Consider the following 18,553-nt stretch of genomic DNA (forward strand, 5'->3'; position numbering starts at 1 on the left):
GAATCACTTGATGCTTGCGAACCATGCCTCATGGGCAAGATGACTAAGACTCCGTTCTCCGGAACAATGGAGCGAGCAACAGATTTGTTGGAAATAATACATACTGATGTATGCAGTCCGATGAGTGTTGATGCTCGCGGTGGGTATCGTTATTTTCTGAACATAAGTCTGAAACATTTGAAAAGTTCAAAGAATTTCAGAGTGAAGTGGAAAATCATCGTAACAAGAAAATAAAGTTTCTACGATCTGATCGTGGAGGAGAATATTTGAGTTACGAGTTTGGTCTTCATTTGAAACAATGCGGAATAGTTTCGCAACTCACGCCACCTGGAACACCACAGCGTAATGGTGTGTCCGAACGTCGTAACCGTACTTTATTAAATATGGTGTGATCTATGATGTCTCTTACCGATCTACCACTATCGTTTTGGGGTTATGCATTAGATACAGCTACATTCACGTTAAATAGGGCACCATCTAAATCCATGGAGATGGCACCGTATGAACTGTGGTTTGGCGAGAAACCTAAGCTGTCATTTCTTAAAGTTTGGGACTGCGATGCTTATGTGAAAAAGTTTCAACATGATAAGCTCAAACCAAATCGGAGAAGTAAATCTTCATAGGATACCCAAAAATAAACTATTGGGTACACCTTCTATCACAGATCCGAAGGCAAGATCTTTGTTGCTTAGAACGGATCCTTTCTAGAGAAGGAGTTTCTCTCGAAAGAAGTAAGTGGGAGGAAAGTAGAACTTGATGAGGTAATTGTACCTTCTCCCGAATTGGAAAATAGTTCATCACAGAAATCAGTTCCAGTGATGCCTACACCAATTAGTGAGGAAGATTAATGATGATGATCATGAAACTTCAGATCAAGTTACTACCGAACCTCGTAGGTCAACTAGAGTACGGTCCGCACCAGAGTGGTATGGTAATCCTGTTCTGGAGGTCATGTTACTTGACCATGACAAACCTACGAACTATGAGGAAGCGATGATGAGCCCAGATTCCGCGAATTGGCTTGAGGCCATGAAATCTGAGATAGGATCCATGTATGAAAACAAAGTATGGACTTTGGTGGAATTGCCCGATGATCGGGAAGCCATAGAGAATAAATGGATCTTCAAGAGGAAGACGGACGCTGATAGTAGTGTTACTATCTACAAAGCTCGAATTGTCGCAAAATGTTTTCAACAAGTTCAAGGTGTTGACTACAATGAGATTTTCTCACTTGTATCAATGCTTAAAAGTCTGTCCGAATCATGTTAGCAATTGCCGCATTTTATGAAATTTGGCAAATGGATGTCAAACCTGCATTCCTTAATGGATTTATTAAAGAAGAGTTGTATGTGATGCAACCAGAAGGTTTTGTCGATCCTAAAGGTGCTAAGTGTGCAAAGCTCCAGCGATCCATCTATGGACTGGTGCAAGCATCTCGGAGTTGGAATATACGCTTTGATGAGTTGATCAAAGCATATAGATTTATACAGACTTGCGGTGAAGCCTGTATTTACAAAAAGTGAGTGGGAGCACTACACCCTTTCTGATAAGTATATGTGAATGACATATTGTTGATCGGAAATAATGTAGAATTTTCTAGAAAGCATAAAGGAGTATTTGAAAAGAGTTTTTCAAAAGAAAGACCTCGGTGAAGCTGCTTACATATTAAGCATCAAGATCTATAGAGATAGATCAAGACGCTTGATAAGTTTTTTCAATGAGTACATACCTTGACAAGATTTTGAAGTAGTTCAAAATGGAACTGTCAAAGAAGGAGTTCTTGCCTGTATTGCAAGGTGTGAAGTTGAGTAAAGACTCAAAACCCGACCACGACAAAAAATAGAAAGAGAATGAAAAGTCATTTCCTATGCCTCAGTCATAGGTTCTATAAAGTATGCCATGCTGTATACCAGACCTATTGTATACCCTGCCCTGAGTTTGGCAAGGGAGTACAATTCTGATCTAGGAGTAGATCACTGGACAACGATCAAAATTATCCTTAGAGGACTAAGGAAATATTTCTCGGTTATGCAGGTGATAAAGAGTTACGTCGATGCAAGCTTTGACACCGATCTGGATGACTCCGAGTCTCGATCTGGATACATATTGAAAGTGGGGGCATCTAGCTAGAGTAGCTCCGTGCAGAGCATTGTAGACATAGGATATTTGCAAAATACATACAGCTCTGAATGTGGCAGACCCGTTGACTAAACTTCTCTCACAAGCAAAACATGATCACACCTTAGTACTCTATGGGTGTTAATCACATAACGATGTGAACTAGATTATTGACTCTAGTAAACCCTTTGGGTATTGGTCACATGACGATGTGAACTATGGGTGTTAATCACATGGTGATGTGAACTATTGGTGTTAAATCACATGGCGATGTGAACTAGATTATTGACTCTAGTGCAAGTGGGAGACTGAAGGAAATATGCCCTAGAGGCAATAATAAAGTTATTATTTATTTCCTTATTTCATGATAAATGTTTATTATTCATGCTAGAATTGTATTAACAGGAAACTTAGTACATGTATGAATACATAGACAAACAGAGTGTCACTAGTATGCCTCTACTTGACTAGCTCGTTGATCAAAGATGGTTAAGTTTCCTAGCCATTGACATGAGTTGTCATTTGATGAACGGGATCACATCATTAGAGAATGATGTGATTGACTTGACCCATTCCATTAGCTTAGCACTTGATCGTTTAGTATGTTGCTATTGCTTTCTTCATGACTTATACATGTTCCTATGACTATGAGATTATGCAACTCCTGAATGCCGGAGGAACGCTTTGTGTGCTACCAAACGTCACAACGTAACTGGGTGATTATAAAGGTGCTCTACAAGTGTCCCCGATGGTGTTTGTTGAGTTGGCATAGATCGAGATTAGGATTTGTCACTCCGATTGTCGGAGAGGTATCTCTGGGCCCTCTCGGTAATGCACATCACTATAAGCCTTGCAAGCAATGTGACTAATGAGTAGTTGCAGGATGATGCATTACGGAACGAGTAAAAATACTTGCTGGTAACGATATTGAACTAGGTATTGAGATACCGGCGATCGAATCTCGGGCAAGTAACATACCGATGACAAAGGGAACAACGTATGTTGTTATGCGGTTTGACCGATAAAGATCTTCGTAGAATATGTGGGAGCCAATATGAGCATCCAGGTTCCACTATTGGGTATTGACAGGAGACGTGTCTCGGTCATGTCTACATAGTTCTCGAACCCGTAGGGTCCGCACGCTTAATGTTTGGGTGACGATCGGTATTATGAGTTTATGTGTTTTGATGTACCAAAGGTAGTTCGGAGTCCCAGATATGATGACGGACATGACGATGAGTCTTGAAATGGTCGAGACGTAAAGATCGATATATTGGAAGCCTATGTTTGGACATCAGAATGGTTCCGGATAAGTTCGGGCATTTGCCGGAGTACCGGGAGGTTACCGGAACCCCCCGGGGAGTATATGGGCCTTATTGAGCCTTAGTAGAATAGAGGAGAGGAAGGGAAAAGGTGGAGGGCGCGCCCCCTAGCCCAATCCGAATTGGATGGGGGCCGGCCCCCCTTCCTTCCCTCTCTCCTCCCCTTCCTTCTCTCCTACTCCTACTACATGGAGGGGGGGGGGGGAATCCTACTCCCGGTGGGAGTAGGACTCCCCAGGGCGCGCCATAGTAGAGGGCCGGCCCTCCCCCTCCTCCACTCCTTTATATACGGGGAGGGGGGCACCTCATGGACACACAAGTTGATCATTGGTCTCTTAGTCGTGTGCGGTGCCCCCCTCCACCATAATCCACCTCGGTCATATCATTGCAGTGCTTAGGCAAAGCCCTGCGCCGATAGCTTCATCATCACCGTCATCACGCTGTCGTGCTGACGAAACTCTCCCTCGACACTCTGCTGGATCGTGAGTTCGTGGGACGTCATCGAGCTGAAGGTGTGCTGAACTCGGAGGTGCCCTGCGTTCGGTACTTGGATCGGTCGGATCGTGAAGACGTACCACTACCTCAACCGCGTTGATAAAACGCTTCCGCTTACGGTCTACGAGGGTACGTGGACAACACTCTCCCGCTCGTTGTTATGCATCACCATGATCTTGCGTGTGCGTAGGAATTTTTTTGAAATTACTGCGTTCCCCAACATGGATGTGGGTAAACAAAATGTGGAGATCGACTGCCCAGAACTTAGGAAGGGCGGCCACGTCCGTCCTGACCATGACCCCATGCTTCAGGGAAAGCACCTCCATAAGGCAGTGCATGTAGAATGAGGTCTCCACCGATAAGTGTGACGGGAAGGCACAAGAGGGAAGACAAGTCCCTCACCGCCACCATCCACCGCACAAGGCTTCACACACCAACGCCAGCTGATGGCTGTGAGGGAGGAAGGAAGGGGGCACGGGAGTGGTTTGTCGCGGCGGGGGCTGATCACCGCTAGAGTGGCACTAGGGAGCAATGCAGGGACCAAACTCAAATGAAGTTCAATCGTTTGTCCTATTCTATATCCCTTCAAGACATCCTTATTTAATACTAGAGGGAACACATTAACCCACGTAGAAAAATGTCATCGTGGAAATCTAAACACGGTGAAAAAAGAAGAAAAAACTAATAACAAGTGTGTTATGCATAAGCTCCATTGCAAAAATGGGCAAAGACGTTCTAGCTGGTTCTGGACCATGATTGGCATCTGTGTAGTGCAGTAAAAAGTATAAAACCACCATAATTGTGACGTGATTAGATGTTTGCCATCACTATTCCTTTTTCGATGGAAAACCATTTCCCTTTTCGATGGAAAACCACTAGGGAAATGCTAAATTTTCACCAAACACACTAACTGCTCGTTGAGCATGCTGGAACTACGGTTACAACTTGGCCCGCCTGTCACGCTGAGTTGGCAAAAAATATCCACGTGGACAATTTGACTTGGGTCATTTTCCTCCATCCCCTCCTCCTTACATCAAGCACCTCTTGAGCATCAGTGATGTTTACTACGCAACTTTTATTCTTGTAGACTCGGTTGGACCTCCAAGTGCAGAGTTTTGTAGGACAACAGTAAATTTCCCTCAATTGGATGACCTAAGGTTTATCGATCCGTGGGAGGCGTAAGATGAAGATGGTCTCTCTCAAACAACCCTGCAATCAAATACAAGAAATCTCTTGTGTCCCCAACACACCCAATACAATGATAAATTATATAGGTGCACTAGTTCAGTGAAAAGATTGTGATACAAGTGTACTATGGATAGTACATATAGATTTTTGTAATCTGAAATAATAAAAATAGTAAGATAGAAAGTAACAAAAGTGAGCACAAACGGTATTGCAATGCTTGGAAATGAGGCCTAGGGTTCATACTTTCACTAGTGCAATCTCTCAACAGTGCTAACATAATTGAATCATATAACAATCCCTCAACATGCAACAAAGAATCACTCCAAAATTTCTATCGGAGAACGTAGGATAAAAACTTGTATCAACCCCTATGCCTAGATTACCCCAATGTCACCTGGAAATCCACAAGCCGATTACCAAAACATATATCAAGTGACTCAATAGAATACACCATTATCACCACGGGTATCCACATGCAAGACATACATCAAGTGATCTCGAATCCAATATTCAATCCAACATCAAGACAGGGTGCCGGAAAAGGCCTCCAGATGAGATTGCTTCGGTACAGAGGCTTGCGGTGACGGCGTGGGAGTTCTAGGTTTCTTTCTGGGGGTTTCCTGACTTATAAGAATTTTCATCGTTGGTTTCACGCCAATCGGAGTTACGTGGGACCCACAAGCTCATACAAAACTCCCTACCCCTAGGGCGTGCGGGGTGAGCTCGTGACTCCCTCGTGGGTCTTCTGGTCCTTCCTCGAAGCTTCAGGGGTCTCTTATGTTCCAAAAAAATCACCGTAAATTTTCGTGGCATTTGGACTTTGTTTGGTATGGATTTTCTGGAAAATAAAAAACATTCAGAAAACAGCAACTGGCACTGAGCACTAGGTTAATAGGTTAGCTCCCAAAAATCGTATAAAGTGTACCAGAACCATATAAAATTGTTGTAAACGTGGCATGAATACTTCATAAACTAGATGATACCCCGCACGTTGTTGTGGAAATGTTTTACAATATATTCAGTGAGAATTGGTTGTGTGAAACATGAATATTTACAGTAATAATATGAGATCTAAAACCGAAAATGAATATGATTCGTGGTGTTTGATTACGTATAATATAAATATCGTAACAGAATGTAAATCTTCTTCGCATGCATGTTTGTATATTGAGGTGGCTTTTTATTATGCATGGTTGCATGTCGTAGTGGACCTTTACCATGTATGTTGAATGATGAGGTGGCATAGTTGCATGTTGAGAAAAATAGGTTAATTGGGCTAGCTATTTAGATGTAGAAGATTGGTTGTATGAAACATGAATATTTACAACAATAATATGAGATCTAAAACTGAAAATGACTATGATTCGTGGTGTTTGATTATGTATAATATAAATATCATAACATAATGTAAATCTTCTTCTCATGCATGTTTGTGTTGAGATGGCTTTTTATTATGCATGGTTGCATGTTGTAGTGGACTTTTCCCATGTATGTTCAATGATGCGGTGGCATACTTGCATGTTAAGAGAAATAGGTTAGTGTGGGCTAACTATTTAGATATAGAAGATTATAGATACGTTGGAGACGTATCAATCAGCCATCGCGCTGCCATCACGGCAACTACAGGACAAGCCCACCGCGATATCCACCAAGCGATCAGAGCATGCACATAAGGGCGGTGAAAGATGATGACCGTGACCCCGTGTCGTACGAAGACGCGGAGGTTGGTGGTGGTCCTCGACGTCGACGACAAAGCGGGGAGCAAGTCTCTGGCCAACCTACCACTGTGAGGGCTCTTCCTGCCACCTCGCAGAGTCCGTGCCATCACACCACCAGTAGATGGGGGACCTTGAGCATTGTTGCCGAAGCTCAACGAAGCTAACTTGTCTACTCGTAGGAAGCTGTCGGCTTTAGGTGGCAGCATGCGTCAACGGGTCATCACCGACGCCTGGTGGCTGGGAGCGGCGGGGCGCATGGCCGAGGGTGGGCACGCTATACTGGCACACCGAGGGAGCTCCTGTGGAGAGCGTGTCAGGAATGGGAGGAAGCCGCTCGAGCGATGGGGCTAGGGACCTTGCGATGTGTAAAGGTTGGCCACACCGGTGCCGGTGGGTGGGCGTGCTCCTGGAGGTTGGGGTAGGAGCTCGTCGTGGATCTGATTGCTGCCGTCGAGAGTATGGACGTGCTCTTGGTGGGTGTTGACATATCCAAAGACAGGGGCGCCACCGTGGGTGATCGACCGCCTCTTCTTTCCTCCCAGTTACCTATGAGCTCTACCCAACCTATGCACGGGGCTATGCGCGACGAGCAATAGAGGTGAAGAGGCAGATGGATGCGGCGCGTGGAGGAGGAGGAGGAGGAGAAAGACCTAGTCACAACGTCCACTTGGATTGTTTTTGCCAACTCAGCCTCACAAGCCGGTCCAACTTGTCATAATCGAGATCAAAACGCGCTTAGCGAGTGATCAATGCTTTCTGTGAAAAAAAATAGCATTTTAGCCAATTTTGTGATGGTTTTCGACTAATTTTTGGAAGGACATCCACCCCTGATGAGGGTTTTGGTGTTAATGGGAATAATGATTAGTTGATTAACTATGTTTCGAGCCGACGCGGCAGCATGCCGACACTCAGGCCAGCGACGGTGCTGGCCGAGGGGGCGCTGAAGGCGGCCAAGGCGTGGCAGTTGCGGGGCGAGTTGGGACTAGCCCCTTTGGGGGCCGGGGTAGCCACGACGTTGGCCGTGGCGGGTTAAATGGAGGACGTGTCGGCAATGGAGCGGGCCGCAGATGGAATCAGTGGAACAACGACGGATGGCGCGGTTTTTTCGGAAACCAATGGCAGCGGAACTTTAACCCACCACCCGGCGAGTTCGTCGAAGGCGCCACGGGACCTCACTACCGCCAGAGAGGTGGTTGAGGTGGGGGTGCTGGGTTCGGTCGCAACCCTCCTCCGCGCCGCCCCTATGTGCCGAAGACGACTCCTAAGCTGACACTCCCGCCGGCAGGGACTGGCAGCAAGGCGGCCAAAGCGGCAGACGTCACTGCTTCTTCCTCTGCAACATTGCCCAAGGCGGCGGTGGAGGCGGTTAAGGCATTGGCTACGGTGACTGTTCCCACATCCACACCGTCAGATGACAGGGATGCTCAGAGCCACAAAGGTAGCGATAAAGCGGAGATCGTGCATGCTAATAAGGCGGCGCGTAAGAAGGAAAAGATGAGCTGCTATCGATGTGGTGAGCCAGGTCACTTTGTGATTGATTGCACGGTGGTCTTGTGCGACATTTGCCTCGAACCTGGGCACTCATCGGATAACTGTCCTTTGCTTTCGGTTCCTAAACCTGTGGTGACTATTTAAGGTGTTTGCAACAATAAACTTATGTTCTTTGAGACTCCATGCACGGTCTCGGTGACCTCTCGCCCGGAGTGCTCGAAGTTCGGTCTAGTCAAGGTGACTAAGGGCACACTGACAGAGGGGCAGGTGTGTCAGGAGCTCAGACGGCTGATTTCGGAGTCCTTCCATTAGGCTCCTGTCCTGGTGGATGATCAGGTATACAGAGTTGAGTTTCCCAGGAGGGAGGATCTGGATCGTCTGTTGAAGTTTGGGTTCAACAAGGTGACTGGGAGCAAGTGTGTTTCGAGTTTGATGAGTGCAAAAAACCAGAGCCGACGGGATCACCTTTGGAGCAGATCTGGGTCAGACTGTCAGGCATACTAGAGGAACTGCTTAATGACTTCATCATTGTTTGGAGTCTCGGGTCTTTGCTTGGTAAAACTGAGAAGGTTGATACGCCTTTTACCCGTATGCATGGCACTGCGAGGATGCTAGTCAGCGTTATTGATTCGGAGTATGTTCCGGACTCCGTTCCATGGGTGTATGATGGAGTGGTGTATGATATCCAGGTTGTGGTTGAGGAGATTCATGAGGAAGAGAATGGCTCTACAAGTAAAGATGTGGACATGACCGACAGTGGTGATGACAACGGTAACAAAGAGACAGAGGGGAAGTCTGGTGGTTTTGTTGGATAGAATTTACCGGCAACAAAGCCTGCTCAGTCGGCGCAACCGAGGACTGATAAGGGGTCGGCCCCTTCGTCCATTCCTACAACTTCTTTGCGTTTTGGTTCGTTCTAGGCGATGTCGGCACTGAGTCGCTTATGGGGTGACAGAGGTGGAGGATGACAACATAGCCACGAACTTGGTGGTTGAGCAGCAAGTGGAGGCGGAAGCGGTTCACATCGGGCAGGAGGCCCAAGGGACTACTCCGTCTTCCCAGTTATCTTCAACGCCCACTTCCTTTGAGAGAGGGGAGGGGCGACCTCTTGAGGTTACTCCACCGTCCGTGGATGTAACACCCTGAGAATCATGCTATAGTAACCCCCTGTGATTAAGCTAATCATGTTGCTAAACAGGGCTTGATCACATTTGAATCACACCCTTTTCAAACTCCTAGTTCAAACTTCAATTAAATTTAAAAGTGGAAAATAAAAGTTTTCAAAAATTTAAACAAAAATGTTCTGTGGATGCTAAATAATACACTGGTAATTATGGTGGAGAAAACACATTTTTATAAAACACCTAAATACTTCTAAATGAAATAAAACAGCAAAGAAAATAAACAAATAAAAAGAAAACAGAAAACAGAACAAACAGAGCAGAAAAAGAAAAAGGAGAAGCCCTTCCCCCCCCCCCCACTGGACCCGTGGCCCATCTGGACCGAACCCCCGGCCCAAACTGGGCCGCCACCCCCCGACCCCCGGCCCAGCCCACTCTCCCCCTCGCCCCCTTCCCTGTTCCCCCGACCGGGGTCGAACAGTGGCCGTCCCCGCCGCACCCCCTCGCCGGCGACGGGGAGGATAAGGGCGCCAGCTCCCCCGCCTCCTCGGGCCTCTCTCCCACTCGCCCCCGCTCGTCCCTCGGCCTCTGCGCCTCCCCCCCGCCAGATCCACCTCCCTCTCCCCTTCGTTCCCCTCTGCCCGAGCGCGCTCGCCGCCGTTCACCGTCGAACTCGCGGCCACCGTGCCCCGATTGCCCCGACGACGTGCCCGAACGACTCCCCGCCGTCGACTACGTCGACTACGCCATCGGGAACGAGCCGAGCGCCTCTGCACCGACCTCCCCGAGCTCGTCTTCCCCGCACGCCCGCCGTCGATCGTCGCCGATTCCGGCTACCCCGCGCCCTCCCCGAGCTCACTGCCACTCCCTACGGCTCCGCTGTGAGCTCCCGCTTCTCCTCCCCCTCTCCGTTAGCTCGCCCGCGTTCCGTAGCTGCTCCCCCACACGCGCCCGAACGCCGCGCCGCGGAGCTCGCCGCCGGCGGGTCTCCGGTGACCAAATGGTCACGGGCGTAGGCCCGCTAGCCCGACCGCACCGTGCCGCACCCGCCTAGCTACTTAGTTCGGCCGTTCGCGCGCTCTAACGCAGCCTCCGTCGGACGCCCGTAGCACCTCGCCGCCGGCGAGCTCGTAGCGGTCGTCCCCGGCCGTTCCAGCCCCTCCGACCACCGCAGTTGGACGCGCGACGCCGAGCCGCGTCGAACGCGCCCAGCCACGCCCCCGAAGACCCCCTGTACGTGAAACCCGTACCCCTCCCGAGCCGCGCCGCCGTGCGTTTGGTCGCCGGCGTTGCTCTGGCGCCGGCCGCCGACGTGGCTGGCCTGGGGCCACCCCAGTGCCCCTGCCAGTGGCCCCCACGGGCCCCAGTTGACTGGGTTGACCCAGTCAACTGCTGACTGGGCAGGCCCAGTCACTGACATGCGGGCTCCGCCGCAAAAATTAGAAAAGAAAAAGAAAAAGAAAATGTTTTATAAATAAAAATAATTATTTTAACTAATCACTCACTTACATATGGGGCCCACCCCTCTAATTATACTGTTAGATTAGTTTAACTAAATATTAGACTAACAGAGGCTGACATGTGGGTCCCACTGGACCCACCTGTCTGGTTTGACTGGTCAGCCGACCTGTTGACCTGCTGACGTCAGCATTGCCTCATGCTGACGTCATAATTCATTTTTGCTGAATATAAATAATTCCAGAAATTCAAATAATCTTTGAAAATTCATATCTTTTAAACCGTAACTCGGATGAAAATGTTTTCTATATGAAAATTGCTCAGAACGACGAGACGAATCCGAATACGCAGTCCGTTCATCCACCACACCTCCCTAACCTATCAAACTAGCAACTTTCCCCCTCCGTTCCGTCTGTCCAAAAACGCGAAACATCGGGAATACCTCCCGGATGTCCCCCCCTTCACCGGTACCACCTACTGTCGCGTTAGGACACCCCTAGCACCGTTCATTGTCATGTCACGCATCGTCATGCTTATGTTTGCATTGTATTTACTGTTTCTTCCCCCTCTTCTCTCCGGTAGACTACGAGACCGACACTGCTGCTGCCCAGTTCGACTACGGAGTTGACGACCCCTCCTACTTGCCAGAGCAACCAGGCAAGCCCCCCCCTTGATCACCAGATATCGCCTACTCTTCTCTATTCTGCTTGCATTAGAGTAGTGTAGCATGTTACTGTTTTCCGATATCCTATCCTGATGCATAGCCTATCCTTGTTACTACTGTTGTTACCTTTACCTGCAATCCTACATGCTTAGTATAGGATGCTAGATTTCCGTCAGTGGCCCTACATTCTTGTCCGTCTGCTGTGCTATACTATCGGACCGTGATCACCTGGGCGGTGACCACGGGTATATACTTATATACTTTATACATGACACATGTGATGCCTAAAGTCGGGTCGGCTCGTAGGAGTACCCGCAAGTGGATCTTTGTGGCGAAGCGACAGGGCAGGTTGAGACCGCCTAGGTGAGAGGTGGGCCTGGCCCTGGTCGGCGTTCGCGGATACTTAATACGCTTAACGAGATCTTGGTATTTGATCTGAGTCTGGCCATTTGGTCTATACGCACTAGCCATCTACGCGGGAGTAGTTATGGGTATCCCGGCGTCGTGGTATCAGCCGAAGCCTTCTTGACGTCAGCGACTGAGTGGCGCGCGCCGGATTGGACTGGAACGCCACTAGGCTAGGTCTGCTTCCGGCCGCGTACGCAACGTGCAGGTGTGCATAGGGCGATGGGCCCAGACCCCTACGCGCATAGGGTTAGACCGCTGTGCTGACCTCTCTGTTGTGCTTAGGTGGGGCTGCGACGCGTTGATCTTACGAGGCCGGGCATGACCCAGAAAAGTGTGTCCGGCCAAATGGGATCGAGCGTGTTGGGTTATGTGGTGCACCCCTGCAGGGAAGTTTATCTATTCGAATAGCCGTGTCCCTCGGTAAAAGGACGACCCGGAGTTGTACCTTGAGCTTATGACAACTAGAACTGGATACTGAATAAAATACACCCTTCCAAGTGCCAGATACAACCTGGTGATCGCTCTCTAACAGGGCGACGAGGAGGGGATTGCCGGGTAGGATTATGCTATGCGATGCTACTTGGAGGACTTCAATCTACTCTCTTCTACATGCTGCAGGATGGAGATGACCAGAAGCGTAGTCTTCGACAGGACTAGCTATCCCCCTTTTATTCTGGCATTCTGCAGTTCAGTCCACTGATATGCCCCTTTACACATATAACCATGCATATGTAGTGTAGCTCCTTGCTTGCGAGTACTTTGGATGAGTACTCACGGTTGCTTCTCTCCCTCTTTCCCCCTTTCCTATCTATCTGGTTGTCGCAACCAGATGTTGGAGTCCAGGAGCCAGACGCCACCGTCGACGACGACACCTACGCCACTGGAGGTGCCTACTACTACGTGCAGGCCGCTGACGACGACCAGGAGTAGTTAGGAGGTCCCAGGCAGGAGGCCTTGCCTTTTCGATCGTCGCTACTTTTGTGCTAGCCTTCTTAAGGCAAACTTGTTTAACTTATGTCTGTACTCAGATATTGTTGCTTCCGCTGACTCGTCTATGATCGAGCACTTGTATTCGAGCCCTCGAGGCCCCTGGCTTGTATTATGATGCTTGTATGACTTATTTATGTTTTAGAGTTGTGTTGTGATATCTTCCCGTGAGTCCCTGATCTTGATCGTACACATTTGCGTGCATGATTAGTGTACGGTCAAATCGGGGGCGTCACAAGTTGGTATCAGAGCCGACTGCCTGTAGGAATCCCCCTTTCCACACTCCTTGGCCGAAGTCGAGTCTAGACATTACAAAACTTTTACAAACATGGCTGTGTGTCTTACGGGCCCACGTCGCCATTGGGTGGTACTAGGATCTTTTACTCCTCGACCTTTACTCTGGGACTCTGAACTCTCTTCTACTCGGGTTAAACGAATTTACTAACTTTAACACTAGGATCCCGTGACCGCATTCACCCCAAAGTTGGATAAGCCATAGTTGTTTCCTAGAATAGTATATTGAACAATTCACACACTGTCATTTGACTCCTTTGAAACGTCTTTGCTTTCAGATGGAACCCACGAGGCAGGTCGTTCGTCACACGACGGCCATTGGTGCCTCGGGATCACCTGTGGTGCTAGCTGAGATGATGACCTATCTGGGTTATCGCTGGCACCCTGAGTACACCGTCTACGAGGAGTACCAGGACTTTAACCAAGAGCAGTACCGTGCCATCGTCCACCTCTACTCTCGGGAGTACGACTCCACTACTGTGCTGCACACCGCACATGGTGTTGGTGTGACCATCGATATGGCTGTCCACGATGCTGCCTATGCTGCTCTGACACGTCTTCGTGGAGAGTATCAAGAGTTGGACGCCTCCCCTTTCAGGCACATTGCTATCGCCTCTGATGTTGGTGCGGAGGGATACTATACTGCTGCCTACTCCACCGTCACCCGAGAGCCCTTCTACCATCAGCACCTTGTTCTGCATGCTGATGGGCTGGATCGAGCTAACCGAGCTCTTCGCCACGAGATGTACACCACCCGTCAGCACCTTTACCGTGCTCTGACGCTGCTACACCCCTTTGTCCGATCTGGACAGGTACCGCGTGCTGCGATCTACCCAGCCAGGACCGTGATGCCCCACGGTGTCGGTTGGCCAGAGGTGGGAGGCTACTCTCCCGCACTTGGTCCTCTTCTGCCACCTGAGCGTCGGGCTCTACACCTGAGTATCCGCGGCCCCCAGTCTGCTGACGTGGAGGGCTATCCGTTGCCTCACTACCAGCTGTCGGGCTACGATTACCTCCACAGTACCTCTTGGGACTGATGTAGGCTTGCTAGTAGTATTAGTTGCAGTCGCCGCAAGCCTGTGTGCCGCCTATGATGTATTAGTCTATGTACTGAACTCTGTGTACTGAACTCTGTGCATGACCCCTTTTGTAAGCTATGCCGACTACTATGTAGTAGCTATCGTGCTCCTTTCGTTATGCATGTTTCATCATGAATGATTCTTGTCTTAGCACATTTTCTCAATGCTGAACTACCCCTGTTATATATTAGCAGGATGGTTAGACCAGGTGGTCGTGGTCGTGGTGGCGATGCCCCACCACCACCTGAGTACATGGCTGGTATGATCCAACAGTTTGAACTGAACCGCCAATTCATGGAAAATATGATGGCCCAGTTTCCTCGCCCCAATATGAACCAGCAGCCAGCCCAAGTGACTCTTCAAGATTTCATACGCCTCAACCCAACCATCTACCGCAGCTCAACTCAGCCTCTGGATGCTGATGACTGGCTCCGTGACATCACCTATGAGATGGAGTCTGCTGATGTAGCCCCTTCCAGCTATGTCACCTTTGCTTCCTTCTTCTTGAAGGGACCCGCAGCTCAATGGTGGGACAGCCACAGGCGTACTCTGCCAGCTGGAACAATCATCACCTGGCCAGACTTCCAAGCTGCTTTCCGTGCCCGCTTCATTCCTCAAGGAGTCATGGACCGGAAGAAGCGTGAGTTCCGCAACCTCACCCAAGGCAACAAAACTGTTGAAGCTTATCAGCGGGAGTTTCTGGACCTGTCCCGCTATGCTGAAGAAGACATTGCAACTGATGCACGCAGACAGGAGAAGTTCCGTGATGGCCTTCAAGCTGACATCAAGCTCGCACTTCTAGTGCATGACTTTGCTGATTTCTCCACCTTGGTGAACAAGGCCATCAATGTCAAAACTGGTCTGCAGGAATACCAGAGCTCTCACAGGCGCAACCGTGACACGGGCTCATCTTCGGGCTCGCCCGCACAGAAGCGTAAGATATGGATCCCGAACAGCATGTACCGTCCAAATGCATCTGCCCCAAGGCAGACCTATGCTGCACCTCGTCTGCCTCCACCACCATCTAGGCAGTCAAGACTTCCAGCTCCACCATCCCAAGCTCCTGTTCCCACTCCGAATAATGGCTTGTGCTTCAGGTGTGGTCAACCAGGACACCGTGCTAAAGAATGCAACCAGAACCAGAATCAACTGGCCCTTCCAACAACTGGCCGTGGTAACAATCAGCCCCGCAACAACAATGCTAAGTCTTATGGTCGTGCTCATGCCAACCACGTTGATCTCAACGAGGCTCAAGACCAGCCTGCTACTGTGATGGGTACACTCCTCGTAAATTTAGTACCAGCATCCGTTTTATTTGATACAGGTGCATCACATTCATTCATGTCAGAAGATTTTGCATACAAGCACGACGTTAAATGTGAGGAGATGAACACCTCTGTATTGGTCAAAACCCCCGTGGGACAGTGTCAAACCTCCTTGGTTGGCATCGATGTCCCCGTGGAAATCGAAGGGCTGGACTTCTATGCCTCTCCCATTATCCTGAAGTCGTCTAACATCGACCCCATTTTGGGTATGGATTGGTTGAAAGCGCATACTGCTTCTATAGTTTGCGCCACTAAAATCGTCCATCTGCTACACCCTTCAGATGAAATAGTTGCTTACCAAGCTCATCTGGTGCAAAATGCCGAGGCAAGGCTCTATGCATTGAATGCATTGAACGCTGCACCACTCGAGGGCATTGAGGACATTCCCGTCGTGCGTGAATTCCTCGACGTCTTCCCTGAAGAACTTCCAGGGATTCCCCCTGCTAGAGCTGTCGAATTCATCATCGACTTGAAACCAGGCACCACTCCTATAGCCAAGCGACCCTACAAAATGCCGCCGCATGAACTCCTTGAGCTTAAGGAGGAAATCGACAAGTCTCTTCGCAAAGGATTCATTCGCCCAAGTTGCTCTCCTTGGGGAGCACCTTCTCTCTTTGTCAAGAAGAAGGATGGGACAAACCGGTTAGTTCAAGACTACCGTCCTATAAACCAAGCTACCATTCAGAATAAATACCCTCTTCCTCGGATCAATGATCTGTATGATCAACTGGCGGGATCATCAGTGTTCTCTAAGCTCGACTTGAGGTTGGGCTACCACCAGATCCGTGTTCGCGAAGAGGATATCCCAAAGACCGCCTTCGTGACTCGCTATGGTTCATACGAGTACACCGTCATGTCTTTCGGTTTAACCAATGCTCCAGCCACCTTCTCTCGTCTGATGAACTATATATTCATGGATTACCTCGACAAGTTCGTCGTGGTTTATCTGGATGATATCCTGGTATTTTCCAAGAACGAAGAAGAACATGCTGAACATCTTCGACTTGTGCTGGAAAAGCTACGAGAGCATCAACTATATGCCAAGTTCTCCAAATGTGAATTCTGGCTACCGGAGGTAACCTATCTTGGGCATGTCATCTCTAAGGATGGTATTGCCGTCAACCCCAAGCGAGTTCAGGCTATTCTTGATTGGACTCCTCCCAAGAACGTTAAGCAAGTCAGAAGTTTTCTCGGTCTCGCCAGCTATTGCCGTCGATTTGTTGAGAACTTCTCCAAGATCGCCAGGCCTCTGACTAACCTATTGCATAAGGGTGTCAAGTTCCAATGGACAGACAAATGTCAGGAAAGTTTCCAGGCACTCAAAGACAAGTTGACTTCTGCCCCAGTTCTAGCTCCACCTGATACTAAGAAGGACTTCGTCATTTACTGCGACGCTTCCCGTCAAGGATTAGGCTGTGTCCTAATGCAAGACCGCAAAGTGATTGCTTATGCCTCTCGACAATTGCGCCCTCACGAAGAGAACTACCCAGTTCACGACCTCGAACTTGCTGCTGTCATTCATGCGCTGAAGCAGTGGCGACATTACCTTCTCGGTAATCGTTGCGAGATCTTCACTGACCACCAAAGTCTGAAGTATCTGTTTACTCAGCCAGATCTGAACCTCCGTCAACAGAGATGGATGGAGCTTGTTGCAGACTTTGACTTGGGTATTTCCTATACGCCAGGCAAGGCTAATGTAATGGCTGATGCCTTGAGCCGCAAGTCTTACTGCAACCACCTCCAGGTTCACAAAGTTCAGCCCTCGCTTGTTGAAGAATTCAGGAAGCTGAACCTCCATATTGTTACTCCGGGTGCACTCGCTCCCCCTCCTAAGGAGTTTGGCAAGGTGAACCTCCACGTTGTTACCCAGGGTTCCCTCAATACCCTAGTTGCTAAACCAGATCTCGAGGACAGCATCAAAAGGCTACAGAAATATGACTCTGAAGCCCACAAGATTAAGCGCTACCTCGCAGAAGGAAAGCCCTCATTCTTCACCATTGCTGAAGATGGCACCTTATACTTCAAGGGCCGCCTAGTGGTGCCATGTGCAGAGAAAAACCTGGATATGACACAGGAAGTTATGAAAGAAGCTCATGATACGCCTCTATGTATCCATCCTGGTAGTACAAAGATGTACCAAGATATCCGTCAGAGATTCTGGTGGACTAATATGAAGCAAGACATTGCTCGTTATGTTGCTGAGTGTGACGTTTGCCGTCGTATCAAAGCAGAACATCAAAGGCCTGCTGGAACTCTGCAACCTATCTCTATTCCTGAATGGAAATGGGACCATGTTGAGATGGACTTCGTCACTGGATTTCCCAAATCACAGAAAGGTAATGATGCTATTCTTGTCGTCATTGACCGACTTTCCAAAGTTGCACATTTTCTGGCGGTCAAAGAAACGATCACTGCTAGCCAGTTGGCAACGCTCTATATGACCAGGATTGTTTCACTCCACGGTATTCCATTGGTTATCAGCTCAGACCGTGGTAGCTTATTCACTTCAAGATTCTGGGCAAGTTTCCAAGAAGCAATGGGAACTCATCTGTCATTCAGTACTGCGTTTCATCCTCAATCGCAAGGACAAGTTGAACGCGTCAATCAAGTTCTCGAAGACATGCTTCGAGCTTGCGTTATTTCCTTCAGCAAGAAATGGGAGGAATCTCTCCCGTATGCTGAGTTCTCTTATAATAATAGCTATCAAGCTAGTCTGAAGATGGCCCCCTTCGAAGTGTTATATGGACGAAAGTGCCGAACCCCTCTGAACTGGTCAGAAACTGGGGAACGTCCACTCTTCGGTCCGGATATTATCCAAGATGCCGAAGAACAAGTCCGCATTATTCGCGAGAATCTCAAGACTGCTCAGTCACGTCAGAAGAGTC

This window comes from Aegilops tauschii, chromosome 4 (assembly GCF_002575655.3).
Source record: "Aegilops tauschii subsp. strangulata cultivar AL8/78 chromosome 4, Aet v6.0, whole genome shotgun sequence".
Taxonomy (NCBI): domain Eukaryota; kingdom Viridiplantae; phylum Streptophyta; class Magnoliopsida; order Poales; family Poaceae; genus Aegilops; species Aegilops tauschii.